The 24,878-nt window shown below is 39.8% G+C and overlaps 1 non-coding gene across 1 annotated transcript; it reads right to left on the bottom strand.

The window, feature by feature from the left end:
• Positions 1-2,542: 2,542 nt before the first annotated feature.
• Positions 2,543-2,649, bottom strand: LOC121226490 (small nucleolar RNA R71). Its single transcript, XR_005924284.1, has one exon. It is a non-coding gene; the product is annotated as a small nucleolar RNA R71 (small nucleolar RNA).
• Positions 2,650-24,878: the final 22,229 nt, after the last annotated feature.

The following is a 24,878-nucleotide window of genomic DNA, read 5'->3' as shown; positions in this document are numbered from 1 at the left end:
TTCCATTCACGGCAAAGGGGGGGGCATGGATGAGACCATTTTTTTTCATCACTCCACCTTTTTGCCTTACTTTAATCCTAACCCCTTTTTTTTATTCTTTCTAACATACTCACTAACACAACATGTTGCAACATGTTTCCCCATAGCATGGCCGCCACTATGCTTTAATTTTGGGTAATTTGACATGCAACCCATCATTTCACAACATGCATTATTAGGCCATTTCATTTGCCTAGCACATTTCCAAATTTCTCACATAAGTCCTATTTGATAAAATTCACTTACTATTAACAAAATTCAAACATGAAATTTTCACACATGCATATGAACATATAATGAGCATCAACTATGACGGTTAATTATCTTTATGACTCGGTTTAGTGGTCCCGAAACCACTTTCCGACTAGGGTCACTTTAGGGGTGTCACAAAGACACTTTTGCCTAAGGGGTTCGATACTCTAATTACAAATTCAGTAGACTTTACAGGCAAAGTCTTACTATGCACTAAATTCATACAGATATAAGAATGTGTTGATCCGGGGTCTATCAATGCAATCACAAAAGTATCATAAAGAGTAAAAGTACTAGTAATCACGTCTGGAGATGAGATTTCCTCACAAGCTCGGACAGCATAGGCTCTGGCAGGTCTTATAGCCTCAGATCTAACAGCAGTTTAGTAGCTCTTTGACCACCACTTGCATTTCTCGTATTTCTGGAAGGTCTACCTCTAGCTGAGGTGTTTCTTGGTCTCAGATTCTGTGCATTCTCTTGCTTAGTAGGTTCGGAACAATCTCTTACAAAATGGTCCAGAGATCCATATCAAAAACAGGCTCGGTTATTCAATCTACAATTTCCCGATGTCTTTTACCACTGTGTTTACATTCAATTTTCTCAGATCCGATTGAATGTCTTTTACATTCAAGAGTAGGAAGCAAGGAATTACTCAAGGAAAGCCAATTGATCCATCTCAGAAGCCGGATTAATTATCAAGACTGAAGATCTCCGTTCAAGTTCCTTCAGGAGTTTTGGGTTTTCTTATGTTTTGTTATCTTTATGCTTTTGAGATGTTTTTTTTCATAAGTATGAACTAAAACCCCTAAATACCTAAGGGGAATGAAACCTAAGACTGATCTTGTTATTATTATCTGAATTGTATGATAAATATTTGACTTGTTCTTTATTATGTGTTCTTAATCCTTGTTTTGATATTCCAGGATATTGATTCAAGTTAAGCTCTTATTCAGAGGAGGAATAGACCCTGTCTAAGAGTAAATTTGTCATAATTAAGCAGAGTTGGTTGTACGCCTAGAGATATGGTGATAAGATTTTTCTGGATTAAGGTGAAACCTAATAAGGAATCCATAGATTGAGTTAATGCAATCCTAGGGTGTTAATTAGAACGAGATTTTAATTATTCAACCTATGGTTAGAGGTTATTAGTCTCAAGAGAGATAATAATATAACTTAGGGATTTCTACGGATAAAGTCAAATTAATAAATCGTCTGATTCAGAGTCAAATAATAAGTGAAGTCTAGGTGGATTTTTCCTTTAGGTATTGTCTTAATCAATAGATTTTCCCAATTTTCTTTCTGTGCATTCTTAGTTTAGTAATTAGTTTAGATAACCAAACCTCTTAATTTTTAGGCTACATAATAAATGGAAGTAAATACTAGTACTCGTGGTTCCTTTGGGTTCGATAATCCGGTCTTGCTAACTATACTACTGTTCGATAGGTACACTTGCCTTATCGTTATATAAGTTAGTCTCAAGATGATTCATTCATAATCTTGAAAACCTATCACAAATATCACGCATCAAGTTTTTGGCGCCGTTTCGGGGAACTAGGATATTAGGAACACTCAATTTTTATTACTTTAGCCATTTTACTTTTATTACAATTTAAATTTTTCTTTTCTTTTCTAATTCTTCATTTATTTTCTTTTGACAGATTTTTCTAGTATATGACCAGAAGAAACCCGTCAGGTCCACTACTTTTTGACGGTGAGATCGACTGCACAGTTCGCAAAAATCGAAGAGAAATAGGTGAAGCCTAAGATACACAGAGGACGAGCAAGAGGATGATACTTCAACCACAACCAATGAGATGGATGAAAACCAAGAAAATCCGCTAGCTCCTGCAATTGCTACTAATCCAGTAAATCAGAATCCTACTCCACGCACTATGTATGATTATGCTAAACCTAATTTAATAGGAACAGAGTCAAGTATAGTTAGACCTGCTATTGCTGCAAATAATTTTGAACTGAAACCTAACATAACTAAAATGATACAATAGTTTGTTCAGTTTGATTGTTTGCAAGACGAGGATCCCAACGCTCACTTGGAAAATTTCTTAGAGTTTTACGACACTTTTAAAATCAATGGCGTTTCTAATGACACCATTCGCATTCAGTTATTCCCTTTTTCGTTGAGGAATAAGGCTAAACAATGGTTGAATCGTTACCACGAGGGTCAATCACTACTTGGGAACAAATGATCGAAAATTTTTTATTAAAATATTTTCTGTCGGCTAAAATAGCCAAATTACGTAATGATATCTCCTCTTTTGTGCAGATGGATTTAGAAACACTCTACGATGCGTGGGAGAGATACAAGGACCTTTTACGAAGATGCCCTCACCATTGGGTTACCACTCTGGCTACAAGTCCAACATTTCACAATGGCCTGAACCCTTCGACTCGGCAAATGATTGACGCAGGCACTGGTGGAACTATCAATAATAAGACACCAGAGGCGGCTTACGAATTTATTGAGGAGATGTCACTGAATAACTATCAGTGGTAAGTTATGAGGACAAAGCTGACGAAAGCAGCTGGTGTTTTCAACCTCGACGCGGTTACTATGCTATCTGACCAAGTAGAACTCTTAAATAAAAAGATTGACGGTTTGTGTGGTTCTACTCAGGTACATCTAGTGATGAGGTACGATTCGAATAGATGAGGAGCATGCACAAAATATCAACCCTTCAACCTTAGCATCAAGGAGGAACAAGTCTAATATATGGGTAATAATGACTCTAGAGCCTAAAATAACCCATATAGTAACACTTATAATGCAAGTTGGAGGAACCATCCCAATTTCTCGTGGGGCGATCAGGGAAATCAAAGGCCAAAAAATCCTTCTGGTTTTCAACAACCACCTTACCAACAAGAAAGAAGCCGAACCTTGAGGAGATGTTAAAAACTTCATCTTAGTGTCAGAAACTCGTTTCTAGAATATCGAGACAGCCCTTAAGAATCAACAAGCATTAATCCAAGGGCTTGAAACTCAGATAGGCCAACTTGCCAAATTGATTTCTGAACAACCACAAGGTAGTTTGCCGAGTAACACTGAATCTAACCCAAGGGAGCAAATCACTGCAATTACCATTCAAGATGAGAAAGGGTTAGTTGCACCTGAGCTAGAACAGAGGCAAGAAACTGTGGTAAGTAAAGGTAAAGGTGAGGTGGACCACAATGACCAGAAACCGGTAAGTAAATAGTACAAACCCCGTGTGCCATACCCAAACGCGACAAGGAAAGACCGCACAAAAGAATAATTTGGTAAATTCCTTAAATTATTAGAAAAGTTACATATTAACTTACTGTTTATTAAATCTCTTTCGCAGATGCCAACGCAGTAAAATTTTTAAAGGAGCTTTTAACAAATAAACGAAAGTTGGATGAGGTGTCGCATGTAGAGTTGAATGCAGTTTGCTCAGCCATATTACAAAATAAGCTACCCAACAAGTTGAAAGATCCAGGGAGTTTTACGATTCCTTGTTTAATCTGTAGTTTAGATGTTCATAATGCATTGGCTGACTTAAGGGCAAGCATTAATGTTATGCCTTATAAAATGTTTAAATAGCTAGGTCTTGGGAAACCCAAACAAACTAGGATGAACATTCAATTGGCTGATAAAACCATTAGATTTCCTAGGGGTATCATTGAAGATGTTCTTGTTAAGATCGATAAATTTATATACCCAGTAGACTTTGTTGTTCTAGACATTTAAGAGGATAGTAACGCACCTTTAATTTTAGGACAACCCTTTTAGCGACTGCTAGAACCATTATTGATGTTGGTACAGGTGAACTCACACTTCGTGTGGGAGACGAAACAATCACCATTCAAGCTCGTAATTTGAGTAACACATCGAAAATTGGTTGTATAAATCATTCTACTAGTACTGATCATGTGGTGAAACCCTCTGTGCAGGAAACAGTTACGAAGAACGCATATGAGTTGTGTTCAAACAACAACAAAAGACCTATCTATGAAGAACGAAGGCTACAAATTGAGGAGCTAGATGAATAGTGGACATAGAAACCGAGAATACCCAATAAATCGAAACTGTAACACCCCGAACCCGAGACCGACACCGGAGTCGGACACGAGATGTTAACAAACTTTAAAAAAAATTTTTCCAGACACTGCCCAGTCTGAGTACTAGTCGCTTCAAAAATCATATCTTGAGTTTCACAACTCAAAAATCAGTTTTGTGATTTTTCCCTGAAACTAGACTCATGTCCCCACCTATGGATTTTTTTCTAGAATTTTTGGTCGGGCCAATTAGTACAGTTTATTAGTCAAAGTCTCCCATGTTACAGGGGTCGACTACACTAACCTTTTCCCATTACGACTGGGATATCTCTCTGCACAGAGCTTCAATACTGATGCCGTTTGTTTCTATGGAAACTAGACTCAGAGAGGAATCCATACATATATGGTATGACCCCTAATTATCTCTGGTCAATTTATAGTGAATTTCCAAAGGCGGAACAGTGAATCCAGAAACTGTTCTGGCCCTGTTCCACAAGAACCCGAATATCTCTTTCTGTACTGTTCCTATAATTGTTTTGTTACTTCCATATGAAAGTAGATTCATCAAGGTTCGATTACATAATTTATTCACTATTTAATTCCACTCCTACGAATTCTTGTGATTTTTCCAATCCACACCACTGCTGCTATCAGCTTCTGTTTTCAAAGTGAACCTTACCTAATTTGGGGTTTCATGGACCAACTAGGGCCTTGTCATACATAAGCCCACATATGATCATACTTAGCCATTCTAGTGGCTGATCATTTGCTCAACACTTCCATTCCAACATAGTTACATCATGAAACCATCTATACATTCACAAATACGAATGGTCTAATGCCATACTCCACTTCTACAAGCCATTTTCGCATGGCTGTACACTTATACATTTCATAAAGTACTCGAAAGACAACAATGGGTAGTCCTATACATGCCATATCAAAATTCAACCAAAATAGTACCCAAAAGAGCCTTTGATAGTGTGGGCGACTTCGACTTCAAGATCCCAAGTCCGATAGCTGGAGAACCAAAATCTATAAACAGAGGAGCAATGTAACGAGTAAGCAATTTATGCTTAGTAAGTTTGAGCAAGGAATTCCAGCATGCACAAAGAATAGCACACATTTAGCTAAACGGAATATTTCATAATACGCAATTTACCGATATCAAACTTGCTTCACAACATTAATAACCCTTATGTACATACACAATAAACTAACTTGGCCGAAGGCCGGTAGCTCGTTTATCAACTGAGCGAACATTTATTTGTAAGGGCTCGATTAAATTCAACACATACGTAACATATCCCATATTGGGATGTTTTTCGAGTATTCGCTGGAATTTTACAGCAAGCTCATTCATTACCAAATCACGTACCTTCGGGATTTAACCGGATATAGCTCCTCGTTCAAATGCCTTCGGGACATAGCCCGGTTTTAGTAACTCACACAATGCCTTCGGGACATAACCCGGATTTAACAACTCGCACGAATGCCTTCGGGACTTAACCCGGATTTAATAACTCGCACGAATGCCTTCGGGACTTAACCCGGATTTAATAACTCGCACGAATGCCTTCGGGACTTAACCCGGATTTAGTATCTCGCACAAAGGCCTTCGGATCTTAATCCGGATATATTCACTTAGCACAAAGCCTTCGGGACTTAGCCCGGACAGCATTCAATTAATCATGCACATCTAACAATAATTCATAGCACATTCATATTTCATTTTCGTTTACGAAACTCAAACACAAGGCACATATTGTCCTTGCACATTCGGCTCAATAGCCACACATAGAGCATGATTTAATCACATCGAAATTTAAGCTCTCTTACTCAAGAACTTACCTCGGGTGTTGTCGAACGATTCCGCTAGCTATTCAACCACTTTTTCCTTCCCTTTATCGGATTTATTTCCCCTTTGCTCTTGAGCTTAATCAAACAAATAAATTGATTTCATCATTTAGGCATCAAAAAGATGAACACAAGGCACTTAGCCCATATTTATACATTAGACATTAAAGTCTCATACATGCAAAAATCATGCATCAACACAACATATTAGCTAATTTCTTTCCCCTTGGCCGAATATGCATGTCTATTTTTGGGGTCGATTTCAACACTTAATACACACATGTACACACTAGTAAAGCATCCTCCCCCTTTTCATCAATTTAACACATGCATTGCTCATTAACATGCAAAGTTACATTCGGCCTTAGCACACATCTTGCTAGCCGATTCTTCTCCATTTAGCAACCAATGCACATATGTGCTCACACAACAAAAAAATGCTAAAAAGGAGGTTCAAGAATCATCAAGCCATCATCACATGCATCATTAACAAGCTTCATATTTTGCATGCAATGGCATTAACACAACCTCCACCTAGGCCGAATCTTAACTCATCCTCATGCCTCATCACCACAACATCAAACATCAACCAAGAATGATTCATCCATGGTCAAGTGCCATTTCCATCACATAGCAAGATTTAGACCATGGGTTAGGTAGAACTCAAGCTAACAACTAAAACATGCATGCCTCTCATGGAACATCATCAAACATACCTTAGCCTAGCTACATGCATGGCCGAATCTCTTCACCTTTCTTCTTCTTTCCTCCTTAAAATTTTTGGCCAAGGATGAACCAAAGGATGAGAAAATTTTTCTTTGTTTTTCTTTCTAGTTTTTGGCAAGCATGAAGATGAGAAAAGGATGAACAAAATTCCCCCTTTCTCTTGTTTAGCTCACGGCAATGGGGGGACAAACACCACACACACATTTTTTTTTTCTTTTGTTTTTCATTTCTTTATTACCCATACTCCTTATTTTATTCTTCCACTAACAAAACATGTTTCATTACATGTTTTGCCCATCCTTCCTTGTCATGGCCGGCCACTACTCATTAGGGGGGGAATTTGACATGCAAGTCCCCCCCTTTGTCCACATGCACTAGTAGGTCCTCACACATTGACCTATCACATTTTAGAATTTTCTCACATAAGTCCTATTGACTAAATTCACATGAAATCAACCAAATTGAAGCTTGAAATTTTCACACATTCATAATTACATATTCTACACAATAAGTATCACATTCAAACATTTCGGTGACTCGGTTTAGCGGTCCCAAAACCACTTCCCGACTAGGGTCAACTTTGGGCTGTCACAACTCTCCCCCACTTAAGAAATTTTCGTCCCAAAAATCTTACCGGTAAATAGGTTTGGGTATCGTTCTTTCATCGAGCTCTCGGTCTCCCAAGTAGCTTCCTCGATCCCGAGTTTGAGCCATAGCACCTTTACTAGCGGAACTCTTTTGTTTCGCAACTCCTTCACTTCACGAGCTAGGATACGCATCGGTTCTTCTTCATTGCTCATGTCGACTTGAATTTCAACCTCCGATGGGCTAATTATGTGCGGTGGATCAGATCGATAGCGTCGAAGCATCGAAACATGAAAGACGTCATGAATCTTTTCAAGCTCCGGGGGCAAAATCAATCTATACGCAACCGGACCAACTCGTTCGGAGATTTCGTACGGCCCAATGAATCTTGGGCTCAACTTGCCCTTACGGCCGAACCTGAGTATCTTTTTCCAAGGTGAAACCTTAAGGAACACTTTGTCTCCCACCTGATACTCGATGTCTTTTCGTTTCAAATCTGCGTACGATTTCTGACGATCCGTGGATACCTTCAGACTTTCACGGATTACCTTTACTTTCTGTTCAGCATCTCTAATCAAATCAACTCCGAAAATTTTGCTTTCACCGAGCTCGGTCCAAAACAATGGTGTACGGCATTTACGACCGTACAAAGCCTCATAAGGTGCCATCTTAATACTTGATTGAAAACTATTGTTGTAAGCGAATTCAATCAAAGGTAAATACCGTTCCCATGAACTACTGAACTCGAGGATGCAACATCTCAACATATCCTCAAGTATCTGAATTATCCGCTCGGATTGACCATCGGTTTGGGGGTGAAAAGCAGTGCTAAAATGCAGCTTAGTACCCAGAGCTTCTTGCAATTTCTTCCAAAATCGTGAGGTGAATCTCGGATCTCTATCCGACACGATAGAAACAGGTACCCCGTATAATCTCACAATTTGATAAACGTACAATTCAGCTAGTTTATCCAATGAAAAATCCGTACGTACGGGATGAAATGAGCCGACTTAGTCAGTCTATCAACAATAACCCATATCGCATCCTTCTTACTTGCTGACAAGGGCAGTCCGGACACAAAGTCCATTGTGACTCGATCCCATTTCCACTCGGGTATCATGATCGGCTGGAGTAATCCTGAAAGCACTTGATGTTCCGCTTTCACTTGTTGACATATTAAACATCTCGAAACAAAGTCGGAGATGTCCCGTTTCATACCATGCCACCAAAATTGACGTTTCAAATCGTTGTACATTTTCGTACTCCCCGGGTGAATTGACATTCGGCAACAATGGGCTTCGTTCAGAATCATCGAAATGAGTTCCGAATTCCTTGGAACACACAAACGATTTCTGATCCTCAAACAATCATCATCATCAATTTGAAACTCCGATTCCTCGTTCGGAAAACACTTAGCCCGTTTTGCAACCAATTCATCATCGACTTTCTGAGCTTCACGAATTTGGTGAGTCAATAATGGTTTAGCTTTTAATTCAGCTACTAACACACTGTCTGGTAGAACAGACAAATGCACATTCATCGCTCGTAAAGTAAACAATGACTTCCGGCTTAAGGCGTCCGCAACCACGTTAGCCTTTCCCGGGTGGTAATCAATGACAAGCTCGTAATCTTTCAACAACTCAAGCCAACGTCTTTGTCGCAGATTCAAGTCTCGTTGAGTCATCAAATATTTGAGACTTTTGTGATCCGAAAATACATGGCACTTCTCACCAAACAGATAATGTCGCCATATTTTTAAAGCAAACACGATGGCAGCTAGTTCGAGATCATGGGTCGGATAATTCCTCTCGTGTGGCTTCAATTGTCTCGACGCATAGGCCACGACTCGACCTTCTTGCATCAATACGCGACCCAACCCAAGTAGGGATGCGTCACTATAAATGACAAACTCTTTACCTGATTCGGGTTGCACCAAAATTGGAGCTTCAGTCAAATGAGTTTTCAGTTGGTTGAAACTTTTCTGACATTTCTCCGTCCACTCGAACTTAACATCCTTTTGAAGTAGCTTCGTCATTGGTGTGGCTATCATCGAGAAACCTTTCACAAATCGTCGGTAATAACCGGCGAGCCCCAAAAAGCTCCGAACTTCAGTAATATTTCTCGGAGGTTTCCAGTCAAGTATGGCTGAAATTTTGTTCGGGTCAACTCGAATACCCGACGCGGATACCACATGACCCAAGAAGCTAACCTCTCTTAACCAGAACTCACACTTACTGAACTTAGCATATAACTGCTTATCCCGCAAAATTTGCAGCACTAGCCTCAGATGCCCAGCATGTTCGGTCTCATCTCTTGAATAGACCAAAATGTCATCAATGAACACAACTACGAACTGATCCAAATACGGTCTGAAGATCCGATTCATCAAATCCATAAATACCGCAGGGGCATTAGTGAGCCCAAACGGCATCACTAAGAATTCGTAGTGACCATATCTCGTTCTGAAGGCAGTTTTGGGAATATCTGGATCTCGAATTCGCAACTGATAATAGCCTGATCTCAAATCTATTTTTGAGAACACTGAGGCTCCCTTCAGTTGGTCGAACAATCATCGATGCACGGCAACGGATATTTGTTCTTTATCGTCACTTTATTCAGCTGACGATAGTCAATGCACAACCTCATGGTTCCGTCCTTCTTTTTCACGAACAATACTGGTGCACCCCAAGGTGAGAAACTTGGTCGAGCGAAACCTCTATCCGTCAGTTCTTGCAACTGAGCTTTCAACTCCTTTAACTCAGTTGGTGCCATACGATACGGAGCTATCGAAATCGGCGTAGTCCCAGGTACAAGCTCAATACCAAACTCTACCTCCCGAACAGGTGGTAAACCCGGTAATTCTTCCGGAAAAACATCCGGGTATTCACAAACCACCGGCACAGATTCGGGTTTCTTTTCTAATTCTTTGTCATCAAGCACATATGCAAGGTATGCTTCGCACCCTTTTCTTACATATTTCTGCCAACATTGCTGATATTACAGCTGGCATCCCCTCCAAGTCCGCAGACTCAATTCGGACTACTTCGTTATTTGCGCACCTCAAATCAATAGTCTTGCTCTTGCAATTCACAATCGCATCATGCGCGGTCAACCAATCCAACCCAAGGATAACATCAAATTCATCAAACGGCAAAAGCATCAAGTCCGCTGGAAAACAGGAACCTCGAATTTCCAGGGGACATTTCTTACACACTTTGTCGACAAGCACGTAACGACCCAAGGGATTTGACACCCGAATTACGAACTCAGTAGACTCAATAGGTAAAGTCTTACTGGATGCTAAGGTTTCACATATGTAAGAATGAGTAGAACCGGGGTCAATCAAAGCAATTACATTAGTATCAAAGAGGGTGAATGTACCGGTAATAACATCAGGCGAAGAAGCATCCTCGCGGGCACGTATAGCATAAGCTCTAGCAGGCGCACGGGCTTCGGATCTGGTTATATCATCTCTAGATCCTCTCTGACCACCACCAGCATTGCCCATATTTCCAGATGGTCTACCTCGAGCAGTGGTAGCACCCGGTCTCCCACTCTGATTTGCATTCTGTCCCGACAACCTCGGGCAATCTTTAATGAAGTGGTCCACTGATCCGCATTTGTAACAGGAGCGGTCAGGAAATCTACAACTCCCCGAATGCCATTTACCGCAATATCGGCATTTCGTCCTGTCTCGACGTTCATTCCCAACACTGGCGACCGAAGTGCCTCGTGTACCCACAGGGGGTCGATCACGATCTCGTCCAAAAAGGCCCGAAGTGCCTCTAAACTGGCCCGCATCATCTCGAAATCTCTTCGATGTCTGTTGAAGAGACCTCCCCGAGGATGTTTTACGAAACTCTCCAGTTCCCTCATCAACTCTTTGCTTTTCTTTTCTAAGCTCTTCGGCTTTACAAGCTCGTTCAACGAGTACCACGAACTCTTGTATTTCAAGAACGCCAACGAACATTTTTATATCTTCATTCAGCCCATCCTCGAAGCGTTTACACATAACAGCTTCGGACGAAACACATTCCCGAGCGTATTTGCTAAGTCTAACAAATTTTCGCTCGTAATCAGTAACCGACATGGAGCCTTGCTTAAGCTCAAGAAATTCCTTCCGTTTTTGATCAACAAATCTCTGACTGATATACTTTTTCCGAAACTCAGTTTGGAAAAACTCCCAAGTTACTTGCTCTCGGGGCACAATAGAAGTCAGAGTACTCCACCAATAGTAGGCAGAATCACGTAGCAAGGAGATAGCACACTTTAGGCATTCATCGGGTGTACAAGATAGCTCATCGAGTACCCGGATAGTGTTGTCCAGCCAAAATTCAGCTTGCTCGGCATCATCGCTATCCATAGCCTTAAATTCAGTAACCCCATGTTTTCGGATTCTGTCAACTGGAGCTTATGTGACCTTATTTGGTCCGTTACCGGCGGTATTGTAGGTGCGGGGGTAGTATTTGTTCGGGAATGGAGGTTGTGGAACAGCCATATTAGTTCGAATGTATTGGTTAAACCAATCATTCATCACGCTATAGAATGCTTGTCTAGCTTCATCATTCTGATTACTAGCATTAGGTTGAGAGTTTGCCGGCACTGTCCCTTGTGCGGGAGCAGGCGCTACACTCTCAAGATCATCAGCTACCTCTCGGTCACGATCGGGATCCATTACTATAAATAAACACATTTACAATTGTCGGAAATCACCACACTATCAAGTAATCACATAAAATGGCATGTATAGCTAGACCCAAAACATTACGGTAGTCCTAGAATCGACTAAACCGTAGCTCTGATACCAATAAAATGTAACACCCCGAACCCGAGACCGACACCGGAGTCGGACACGAGATGTTAACAAACTTTAAAAAAAATTTTTCCAGACACTGCCCAGTCTGAGTACTAGTCGCTTCAAAAATCATATCTTGAGTTTCACAACTCAAAAATCAGTTTTGTGATTTTTCCCTGAAACTAGACTCATGTCCCCACCTATGGATTTTTTTCTAGAATTTTTGGTCGGGCCAATTAGTACAGTTTATTAGTCAAAGTCTCCCATGTTACAGGGGTCGACTACACTGACCTTTTCCCATTACGACTGGGATATCTCTCTGCACAGAGCTTCAATACTGATGCCGTTTGTTTCTATGGAAACTAGACTCAGAGAGGAATCCATACATATATGGTATGACCCCTAATTATCTCTGGTCAATTTATAGTGAATTTCCAAAGGCGTAACAGTGAATCCAGAAACTGTTCTGGCCCTGTTCCACAAGAACCCGAATATCTCTTTCTGTACTGTTCCTATAATTGTTTCGTTACTTCCATATGAAAGTAGATTCATCAAGGTTCGATTACATAATTTATTCACTATTTAATTCCACTCCTACGAATTCTTGTGATTTTTCCAATCCACACCACTGCTGCTATCAGCTTCTGTTTTCAAAGTGAACCTTACCTAATTTGGGGTTTCATGGACCAACTAGGGCCTTGTCATACATAAGCCCACATATGATCATACTTAGCCATTCTAGTGGCTGATCATTTGCTCAACACTTCCATTCCAACATAGTTACATCATGAAACCATCTATACATTCACAAATACGAATGGTCTAATGCCATACTCCACTTCTACAAGCCATTTTCGCATGGCTGTACACTTATACATTTCATAAAGTACTCGAAAGACAACAATGGGTAGTCCTATACATGCCATATCAAAATTCAACCAAAATAGTACCCAAAAGAGCCTTTGATAGTGTGGGCGACTTCGACTTCAAGATCCCAAGTCCGATAGCTGGAGAACCAAAAATCTATAAAACAGAGGAGCAATGTAACGAGTAAGCAATTTATGCTTAGTAAGTTTGAGCAAGGAATTCCAGCATGCACAAAGAATAGCACACATTTAGCTAAACGGAATATTTCATAATACGCAATTTACCGATATCAAACTTGCTTCACAACATTAATAACCCTTATGTACATACACAATAAACTAACTTGGCCGAAGGCCGGTAGCTCGTTTATCAACTGAGCGAACATTTATTTGTAAGGGCTCGATTAAATTCAACACATACGTAACATATCCCCATATTGGGATGTTTTTCGAGTATTCGCTGGAATTTTACAGCAAGCTCATTCATTACCAAATCACGTACCTTCGGGATTTAACCGGATATAGCTCCTCGTTCAAATGCCTTCGGGACATAGCCCGGTTTTAGTAACTCACACAATGCCTTCGGGACATAACCCGGATTTAACAACTCGCACGAATGCCTTCGGGACTTAACCCGGATTTAATAACTCGCACGAATGCCTTCGGGACTTAACCCGGATTTAATAACTCGCACGAATGCCTTCAGGACTTAACCCGGATTTAGTATCTCGCACAAAGGCCTTCGGATCTTAATCCGGATATATTCACTTAGCACAAAGCCTTCGGGACTTAGCCCGGACAGCATTCAATTAATCATGCACATCTAACAATAATTCATAGCACATTCATATTTCATTTTCGTTTACGAAACTCAAACACAAGGCACATATTGTCCTTGCACATTCGGCTCAATAGCCACACATAGAGCATGATTTAATCACATCGAAATTTAAGCTCTCTTACTCAAGAACTTACCTCGGGTGTTGTCGAACGATTCCGCTAGCTATTCAACCACTTTTTCCTTCCCTTTATCGGATTTATTTCCCCTTTGCTCTTGAGCTTAATCAAACAAATAAATTGATTTCATCATTTAGGCATCAAAAAGATGAACACAAGGCACTTAGCCCATATTTATACATTAGACATTAAAGTCTCATACATGCAAAAATCATGCATCAACACAACATATTAGCTAATTTCTTTCCCCTTGGCCGAATATGCATGTCTATTTTTGGGGTCGATTTCAACACTTAATACACACATGTACACACTAGTAAAGCATCCTCCCCCTTTTCATCAATTTAACACATGCATTGCTCATTAACATGCAAAGTTACATTCGGCCTTAGCACACATCTTGCTAGCCGATTCTTCTCCATTTAGCAACCAATGCACATATGTGCTCACACAACAAAAAAATGCTAAAAAGGAGGTTCAAGAATCATCAAGCCATCATCACATGCATCATTAACAAGCTTCATATTTTGCATGCAATGGCATTAACACAACCTCCACCTAGGCCGAATCTTAACTCATCCTCATGCCTCATCACCACAACATCAAACATCAACCAAGAATGATTCATCCATGGTCAAGTGCCATTTCCATCACATAGCAAGATTTAGACCATGGGTTAGGTAGAACTCAAGCTAACAACTAAAACATGCATGCCTCTCATGGAACATCATCAAACATACCTTAGCCTAGCTACATGCATGGCCGAATCTCTTCACCTTTCTTCTTCTTTCCTCCTTAAAATTTTTGGCCAAGGATGAACCAAAGGATGAGAAAATTTTTCTTTGTTTTTCTTTCTAGTTTTTGGCAAGCATGAAGATGAGAAAAGGATGAACAAAATTCCCCCTTTCTCTTGTTTAGCTCACGGCAATGGGGGGACAAACACCACACACACATTTTTTTTTTCTTTTGTTTTTCATTTCTTTATTACCCATACTCCTTATTTTATTCTTCCACTAACAAAACATGTTTCATGACATGTTTTGCCCATCCTTCCTTGTCATGGCCGGCCACTACTCATTAGGGGGGGAATTTGACATGCAAGTCCCCCCCTTTGTCCACATGCACTAGTAGGTCCTCACACATTGACCTATCACATTTTAGAATTTTCTCACATAAGTCCTATTGACTAAATTCACATGAAATCAACCAAATTGAAGCTTGAAATTTTCACACATTCATAATTACATATTCTACACAATAAGTATCACATTCAAACATTTCGGTGACTCAGTTTAGCGGTCCCGAAACCACTTCCCGACTAGGGTCAACTTTGGGCTGTCACAGAAACCGAGCCAGGATGAGCTCAATACCTTACCAAATCAACTTAAGGTTGGAGACAAAGTACTACTAGAAGCAGCAGATCCTCGCATTGCCACTCCTGAACCTAATGAAGAACTTCTTCTTACGGTACTTAGTATTTTCCCATATGGTACAATCGAGGTAAACCATCCCAAATTCGGCACATTTAAGGTAAACAATACTCGCCTTAAACCTTATGTTGATAAAGTTGATAGCAGGGATGAGGAGTGTAAACTTCTCGCACCACCTTGACCATGTAGAAAAGAGGTAAGTCAAGCTTAGACTATAAATAACTGCTTCTCAAGAGGCAACCCGAGCACTAACAGTGTTAATTTCTTTAAATTTTAGTTTTTAACATCTAACATACTAACCAAATCATGGAACGCAGACTTTCTAAAGACCACACAACCAGGCACACGGGCATGTATTAGGCCGTGTGAAAATAGGGAAAGATTTTTTTACCCAACACAGAATGCGATAAATTGCCACGACCGTGCGACATGGCCGTGGGCAAAACTGCCAAAACAACACGGGTGTGAGACACGCCCGTGCCTTGAAACCGTGGTTGAAATTGAGAATGTAACATGGGCGTGCAGCACGCCCGTGCCATCCACCCGTGGTCGACACTGTCAAAATAAACACGGGCGAAGACCTATGTACACGAGCGTGGGAGAAGTGAACGAAGCAAGAAATGGCCGTGCGATAGGACTGTGTGCGCCCACACACCCAAGCAACACAGGCTTGGGTCGAATGTCAGACGCGTCCAAATTTAAAAATTGCGAAACACACGGGCAAAAATTAGGGCACAAGGGCGTGTCCCACGGTTGTGTACCCCAAAATCTATATAAACCCCACACTATTCATCATCTCTCTCCCCAAAAATCCCTAACCTTAGCCGTTGTAACTCCACACGCCCTACCCCCACGCCCGTGCGCTGCCTACAACACCAATTCCAACACCCCAAGCTCTTTCCTTTTGCGTTTGTTTACTCTTTTCTCTTATATTTTTTTTAAATATGTTGCTTATTTCATGATTTCTCTACTCTATTGAACTATTTGAATGAATATTCATAGTTAGAATATTAAAATACTCATGCTTGTTTTATAAAAAAATTGTCATTTTAGTTACTACATTATGCTATACTCTTTCATTTTTCCTTATTTCCATGAAATTTATGCTTACCCACATGCATTCATTCATTATTCCCATAATCCTATAACTTGATATATTTAGTTGTTTTATTTTGTATCATCTAGTACGTAAATCTCATGAAATATTCATATTTAGTCTTGATTTTCCGTACTATTCTTGGGGCATATTGGTTGTACTTCGATTTTTCAATGCAGGTACAATGTCGTCCTCACGTGGTAAGAAGACCGATGTTCCCATCTCGAAGAAGAGGAAAGGAGCAGCATCATCCTCGAGTCCTACCACGGAGATTAGGCACCCGTTCCTCCAGGTTCCTTTGGGACCCCAAGAGGAATTATATCAGATATTACGAGCCCGACCCCTAGGTGTGGGCCGCTGCATTGACTAGGCCGCACTAGAATAGATTCATTTGGTTGACGCGGTCTGAACCCTCCTAACGACTGACCCATGGGGGCTCTTCTTTGAGCTCGTCGAACGTATCTCGAGTTCACATTGGAGCTCTACTCGACGTTCCATCTTCAGACCATCATGACCAACTTCGACGATCCTAGAACGGTTCAATTCTACCTTGGTGGTCTAGTATGCCAGTTGAGCGTACCCGAGTTCGGGATTGTACTAGGGCTATACACGGAGGAGTTCATGGACGAAAATGAACTCAACACCCTCCACCGCCACATCCACTACTCCCTCTCAAAATGCTGGAGGGACTTCGTCCCTGCCTCAGCCACCTACGATCCTAGCTACTCCAAGGCATCAACTCTCCCTCCATCCTTGAGGTATCTACACGCCATCTTGGCTCACACTCTGACAGGGAGACGAGAGAGCACCGGCGTTGCCACCATAGCTACCACCAGATATAATATTCTTTTGGTGCAGGATTTATGGATTAATGAACCTCTACCACCACCAGAGTATCCTCCGCCACTCTCATTATTACTTTGGCCGATTACTCTCCATCACTCCAATTCAAGGAGTTCATTCATCATTTAGGAAGTTTCAATTCTCTTCCTATCTTATGATTATTTTTATCAATATATCTATCTTTGTACATTAAGGGCAATGTATATCTTAAGTGTGGGGGGTCTTTTTATATCATCATTAGAAATCCCTGAATTGTGTCTTATTCTCACGTGAATCACTCATATCACTATTAGAATGAATGTTAATTAATTTATGATTTTATTGATATGTCTTGAATTAAACCGTAGGCATTTATGCATTGATTATTTAAACTTTAAGGCATTAGGGAATCAAGCATGATAAATTGATTTTTGAAGAATTAAAAACTTTTAGGTTGTTTCCCTAAGTTTAAATATTATCTTGAGTTGAAATTCATAAGTTTGAACATAAAAAAGCCATAATTTTTGTAAGATCTTGAGCCTTTAGAGCATATTTTACTCATTTCATGCTCACTTTTATTATGAGTGCGTCAGTATTGATTTGTTATTCTAGAACTTGCTTGATTATGCATGTCAAGACCACACCATTTGATTTGATATGTTAAGATGATAAAGGCACTTAGGTTTAACCCACTCACTCCATAAAAGCCTACATTCATAATTAACCCTTAGTGAACCCCTTTGAGCCTAACAAGCCATTAATTGATTTACCCTGAATATTAACCCATAACCCATTATTGTTGAAATCCCCTAATTTGATCCCTATTTTTGTCGAGATTTGATTTGAACTAATTGCTTAGCTATGTTTTGCTCTTCTAAATATTTGATTTGTTCTTAAAAAAAGAAGAAGAAAAAAGTGTACTTCAATACATATTAGTTGTAATTTGTCGTTTTTGAGCTTAAATGTCAATTCCATATTATGAGAAGAAGCTCACTTGTATTCAACTGATGACTAGTCATTTTTCTAGCGAGTTAAAATTTCAATTCAATCTCGATTCTAACCTTTTCTTTCAACTTGTGACCACACCCCCTAACCAAAGCCACGTTACAACCCTATAAAAAGACCTTTTTGATTGATGTATCAGCTCAAAGTATAGTGGTGGAGATTTGATTTTCAAGCAAGCCTATGGTAATAACTTTTCATATTGACTAATGAGTGCCTTTATTGATGTCCTTAAACACCTTGAGTGATTAGAGTGAATCTTTAGTGAGGATGTTAAATTATGTGATATTTTGATCAAAGGTAATCACTTAGATAGGGGGAGACACCTGTGTTTTCGTGATAAAATGCTCAACCTGGAATGTTTGAAACTCTGATGTACTTTTAGTTGAATTTTCAATGTATGAGTACTTGTGGATTATTTTGAGATATTATTGATAGGGATTAGAAATTGAGAAAATTTTTTTTGATTGTGAGTTGAGGATTTTGCTTGAGGACAAGCAAATGCTTAAGTGTGGGGGTATTTGACAAACTCTAAATTATACATATTTTTATCCCATGCTTAGCACATTTATGGATGATTTCTCCTTAGATTTGGTGAATTCGATGCTCCTAATCCTTTAATTTCATGTTTTATACTTAGGTGAGCATAGGAGAGTAAAAAGAGTGAGAAACGGATTGAAAACAGATAAAATGGACCCACGTGGGAAATCAACATGGCCTGGACTTTCCCACACGGGTGTGTCACATGGCCGTGTCCCTTTGGCAGGATCGAAGCACGACTTACACGGGTAGATTACACGCCCGTGCCTGTTCAACAGCCTTAACTACGGGCTAGAGTAATCGCACACAGGCGTGTCATACGAGCGTGTCACTGTCGAGCCCAAGTGTAACTGTAACACCCCAAACCCGGCCTAGACGTTACGACCAAATTTGATGTGTCATATCAATTCATTTTTCAAATTTGATCTTTCCAGTAAAAATCCATTATTGAATCTAAATCCTTTTATTATTATTTAACTAAAGTTCCCGTCAAAACGTTTACCAATTTGTTTGCCTTTGGTATATTACTTCGTTTAAAACTGCGGAAGCATTTTAAAAACTTTGTTGTTAGAAGCTCGTGTTCCTTAGAAAATCATGCTATTTTGAAAACTCGTGTTTTCCTAGACTAGCAGTTTAGTATAAGAAATCAAAATCCAAATTAAAACTTAAAACCCACCAATGGCTTTATTACATAAATTAAAACCCAAAACGAAATCTAATTGCAGAGAAAAGAAATAGAAGCAGTAGTGTGGCCATCTCCTAGTCCCTCGCAGCTCCAAACCATCTAAGCTTAGGGATTACCTGCACAGCTAGAAACAGGGTGAGTTTACGAAAACTCAGTGTGTAATCCTAATGGCAACAAACAGTGAATAACACAGTATCAGTACAATCTGGGCCAAAGTCGTATTCAATAACAGTACAGTCTGGGCCTTGCCCTTTAACAGTAGCGATGTGGGCCTAAGCCCAACACAGTCCCTTTATAAATGCATAATGCAACCCATCCCATACCAGCCAGCACACCACCCGTACCAACCAACACACCTGTGGGGATACCAATTGACCCACCCAACCAGCACACCAATATCGCAGCAAAGCTGCCAGTAATAATAATAACGCAGCATAGCTGCCAGTAACAGTAAGCGTGGTAAACCACCAGTAATAATCATCGTGACATGGTCACCAGTACAATACTTCCTCCATATCATATGCCCAACCCCATGCAGTATGTCATGTCATAATTATTAAGTGTATGCAGTATGCTGTAATCACAACCAGTCTCATTAATATGAACACACATCAGTTAACCTATTGCTAGGACATAATAATTATTTCGTCAGCCAGGGGTAAAATCGTAAATTTTTTACCCCTCAGGGGTATTTCAGCCATTTTACCAATTTTAGGGTTTCGATACAATTAACGACTTCTTGGAGGGTCTATAGTCATTACGAATAACTCAAATAATCCATATGGCCAAGACAGTGCCAATAGGCCCGAGGCCCATTCCTCGGCTCAAGTGGGTCCACACGCTGGCGTGGCCCGCCTAGTCCCTTTTCGGTCGCGACTATGCGATTTCACAACCCAAACCATAGTCTGGAACTTACCGCACATATTATTCGTGTGGGCTCGCGAGCCCATCAGCCCACACGGTTCATCTCGACCCTACGAGGCCCAAAAGTAGTTCAAGCCCACAAGTTTTCCGTGGTGACCCCCCTTCGGTTGTCACCTATAGTGTATGGCTCGGTTTACCCAAGAGCGTTCGCATCCTCGAGGAACCTCTCATGCCGTAGTTTTAGTTTTTGATCGATACTGATAAGGGTGCGGTTACACACCTGTTAACGGAGCCGCCCAAGTTCCTCAACTATCCAACCTTGTCTCAAGATATGCGATCTATAACCCTTAGACCACCGATTGAAAATGATAGAACAACTCCTGCCGATCTACTGCATTAACAGTAGATTTTATTAGCAATAAGTATAAAATCCAAGGCTTGATACCTATAGTCCAAAAATCCCAAACTAAAGCTAGAAAGATTTGATATCCGACTGCAACTGACAAATTAGTCTTCTTACCCCAGTGATTAGATCGAACGCCAAAGAGGGATTGAACACCTTTGAGCACTGAAGGATCCCTTTATCTCTTTAAGAGTTAGAATCCAGAGATCCCCAAACATACAAAAGGAGTAGAGAATTAACATTCATAACCGAACATTCCACTTGAGAAGGAAACAAAAGAATAATAGGCACAATAAAGAACACTTACCCTAAAACCAAACAATAGGCAAGAAAAGATGCTGGAGCAACAGATGCTTGTCAGACTTGATGCACAAAAGAAACGAGTGCATAGGGACAAGAGGCACAATAATCGACCTAGGAGGGGAAAAACAAGAGAAAGAAGTAAATGAACAGAGAAGAGAGCAAGAGTGGTTCGGCTAAAGAAAACCGAAAAGAGAAAATGATGAGAGGAAAAAGGTCAAGTCGACAAATGGTAAAGAAGTATGAGAAAGGAATTGAGGGAAATGAGAGAATTGACTACGCGGAACAACAAGAGAAGTAGTGCTTCACTAAATGGAATAAGACCAAAAGAGAGAATACTTGTTTCACTAACACCAAAAAGATAACAACCGAGAGAATAGAAGAAGAAAAATATGCAAACGAAAGAATCTCGAAACAACAGAGTACCAAAATTGAGAATAGGGGAATTCAACCACTTCCACACTACACAAAAAAACGTCCCAACCTTTCTAATATCGAAACCAAGGGAACCTTAGTGTTGATTCGGCCACAACCTCCAACCAACACCACATCCCTTGATTTTCTCCACGATTCTCTCCCTCTATCCCTCCACAACCACACAAACCTTCCATTCAAATTCAAACCAAATCCCTTTTTGACCAAGTCTCCAACCACTTCTGTAGAGTTTGAGTCAAACTCTACCTCTTTTGCCATCAAAATATAAAATAAAGCCCCCCTTGCGTTACCTGGGATTCGAACCCATGCCTATTCGAATGCTCAACACGCTACTTACCACTAAGCCACAAGGCTTTCTGTGTCACCAATCAACCATGAATATTTATAAAGCCTAAGTGCCAGGTTCAGGTTCTTTCAAGAGCAAAAAAAAAATGCTGCAAAAGCCGAAACTTGAACCCAAGACTACTCAGACACCCCCAAACACACTTAAACCAACTAACCATTCAAGCAAGCATGGAATATATGCCAAGACAAGCAAAATTACAGACGTTATATTTTTTGGGGCGTTACAGTAACCCTATTCGAAAAAGGCCAATTTGGGGGCTCTTAGGCATTCTAAAGCCTATTTAAACACCTAAGGAGGCACTTAGAAGGGGGACGCAGAGTAGGAAGCAAGGAACTACTCAAGGAAAGCCGATTGATCCATCTCAAAAGCCGGATTCATCATCAAGACTGAAGATCTCCCTTCAAGTTCCTTCAAGATTTTTGGGTTTTCTAATGTTTTGTTATCTTTATGCTTTTGAGATGTTTTCTTTCATAAGTATGAACTAAACCTCCTAAATACCTAAAGGGAATGAAACCTAAGATGGATCTTGTTATTATTATCTGAATTGTATGATAAATATTTGACTTGTTCTTAATTATGTGTTCTTAATTCTTTTTTTGATATTCCAGGATATTGATTCAAGTTAAGCTCTTATTCAGAGGAGGAATAGACCCTGTCTAAGAGTAAATTTTTCATAATTAAGCAGAGTTGATTGTACACCTAGAGATAGGGTGATAAGATTTTTCCAGATTAGGGTGAAACCTAATAAGGGGATCCATAGATCGAGTTAATATAATCCTAGGGTGTTAATTAGAAAGAGATTTTAGTTATTCAACCTAGGGTTAGACGTTATTAGTCTCGAGAGAGATAATAATATAAGTTAGGAATTTTTACAGATCAAGTCAAATGAATAAATCGTCTGATTCAGGGTCAAATAACAAGTGAAGTCTAGGTGGATTTTTCCTTAGGTATTGTATTAATCAATCGAATTTTCCCAAAACTATTTTCCCAAATTTTCTTTCTGTGCATTCTTAGTTTAGTAATTAGTTTAGATAACCAAACCTCTTAATTTTTAGGCTAGATAATAAAAAGGAAGTAAATACTAGTACTCGTGGTTCCTTTGGGTTCAACAATCCGGTCTTGCTGAACTATACTACTGTTCGATAGGTACACTTGCCTTAATCGTGATAATAAGTTAGTCTGAAGAACGATTCATTTATAAATCTTTAAAACCTATCACGAATATCACGCATCACAATCATTCATCATCTGATATAAGGCTTGTTTAGCCTCACCATCATGGCTACTCATAGTCGGTTGAGAAGCAGCTTGCACCGTCCCTTGCGCGGGAGCAGGCGCATTGCTTTGAACATCGTTAGCTACAGCTCGTTCGGGATCCATTTCATTGTCAGGATTCATCACACTATCACAGCTCGTAAATATGGCATGTATAGCTAGACTCACATACGCTATGGTAGTTCTAGAACTGACTAAACCATAGCTCTGATATGAATAAAATTAACACCCTTATCCCGTAACCGTCGCCGGAATAGGTAAAGGGCATTACCAGACAGACAGAACATTATAGATCAATACAGAATCACAGATATCACATAATATTAATGCATAATCAAATCAACAATTCATCCCTTATGGAGGTCTCCAAGACCTAAGACATACTTTTAGATAAGGTTGGCACTAAATCAAACTCAATCAGAATTTTTAGAACTTAGAAAAATTTTTCAATTCTGTTCAGGTCACTCGCCCGTGTGATCAAGCCGTGTGCCTTACACGGGCACCAGGCACGCCCATGTGATCCAGTCGTGCCAAAAGAGAGTATATTTATTGAATTTTACACACGACCAACAGACACAGCCATGTGATACTTAGTTGGCTACTGAATTAAGCCCACAGCCATATGACACGCCTATGTGTCTTAACCGTGTGATCTTAAGAGGTTACTGCTTTGCATACACGGCCACAAAGGCATGCCCGTGTTCCCTGACCATGCGACACCATGCAGGCTTGGTTTAAGCCAACTTGCCACTCCTTTTTTTGGGTCATTTCTAGAAGCAATAATAAACAACATTTATACTAAAATTTTCAGCCAATTACATGCTCAAAACATGCTTCATTATAACTAATCATCATCAATCAATAACCTATTCAAATCCATACCAAAACACATTAAAAATCTTATTACAACAACATTCCAAAATGCTCATTTCATTACTCACTTATGATACCTTCTAATTCATGCTTAAACTTACCATTTCCTTAACTTGGCATATTTCAAAATGATCACCACATACAAGGCCATATAACCATTACAAGTATACACAATTTGGCATCACAATTCATTTACCAAAACTAAGCACAAACATACCATTTGCTAGCCAACTCTCATGGCATAGCATATATGCATGTCAAAGCTTAAATACATAGACATTCTAGCCTATACATGCCATACTTAAAAATATTTACACTTTCAAATGTACCAAAATGATTCCATAGTATGGTGACAATCCTCGACTATCCCCGAGCCTTTAGTAGCTATGATAACTGTAAAACAGACAGAAATTACATAGAGTAAGCTACAAAGAGCTTAGTAAGCCAAATACAACTAGTCTAACTATTAAAGCATATAAAATAAAAGTCAATAGCAAGAACTCATAGCCATTTCACAGAGTAATTCATGACCCTAACCATGCTCATTTACTTGTATACATGTCATGTTTCATCTTCAATGATTTCGTACATACTTCGTATTCATTATTTCACAGAAACAGAGTCTTTCATATTCAAAAATTTAGTACAATACAAACATACTTGTATAGATTATACATTTCATATATTCATTCCCATAG

The sequence above is a fragment of the Gossypium hirsutum genome, unplaced genomic scaffold (genome assembly GCF_007990345.1).
Source record: "Gossypium hirsutum isolate 1008001.06 unplaced genomic scaffold, Gossypium_hirsutum_v2.1 scaffold_214, whole genome shotgun sequence".
Taxonomy (NCBI): domain Eukaryota; kingdom Viridiplantae; phylum Streptophyta; class Magnoliopsida; order Malvales; family Malvaceae; genus Gossypium; species Gossypium hirsutum.
The sequence above is the reverse complement of the archived record's forward strand: the minus strand, read 5'-3'. Positions and strand labels throughout refer to the sequence as shown.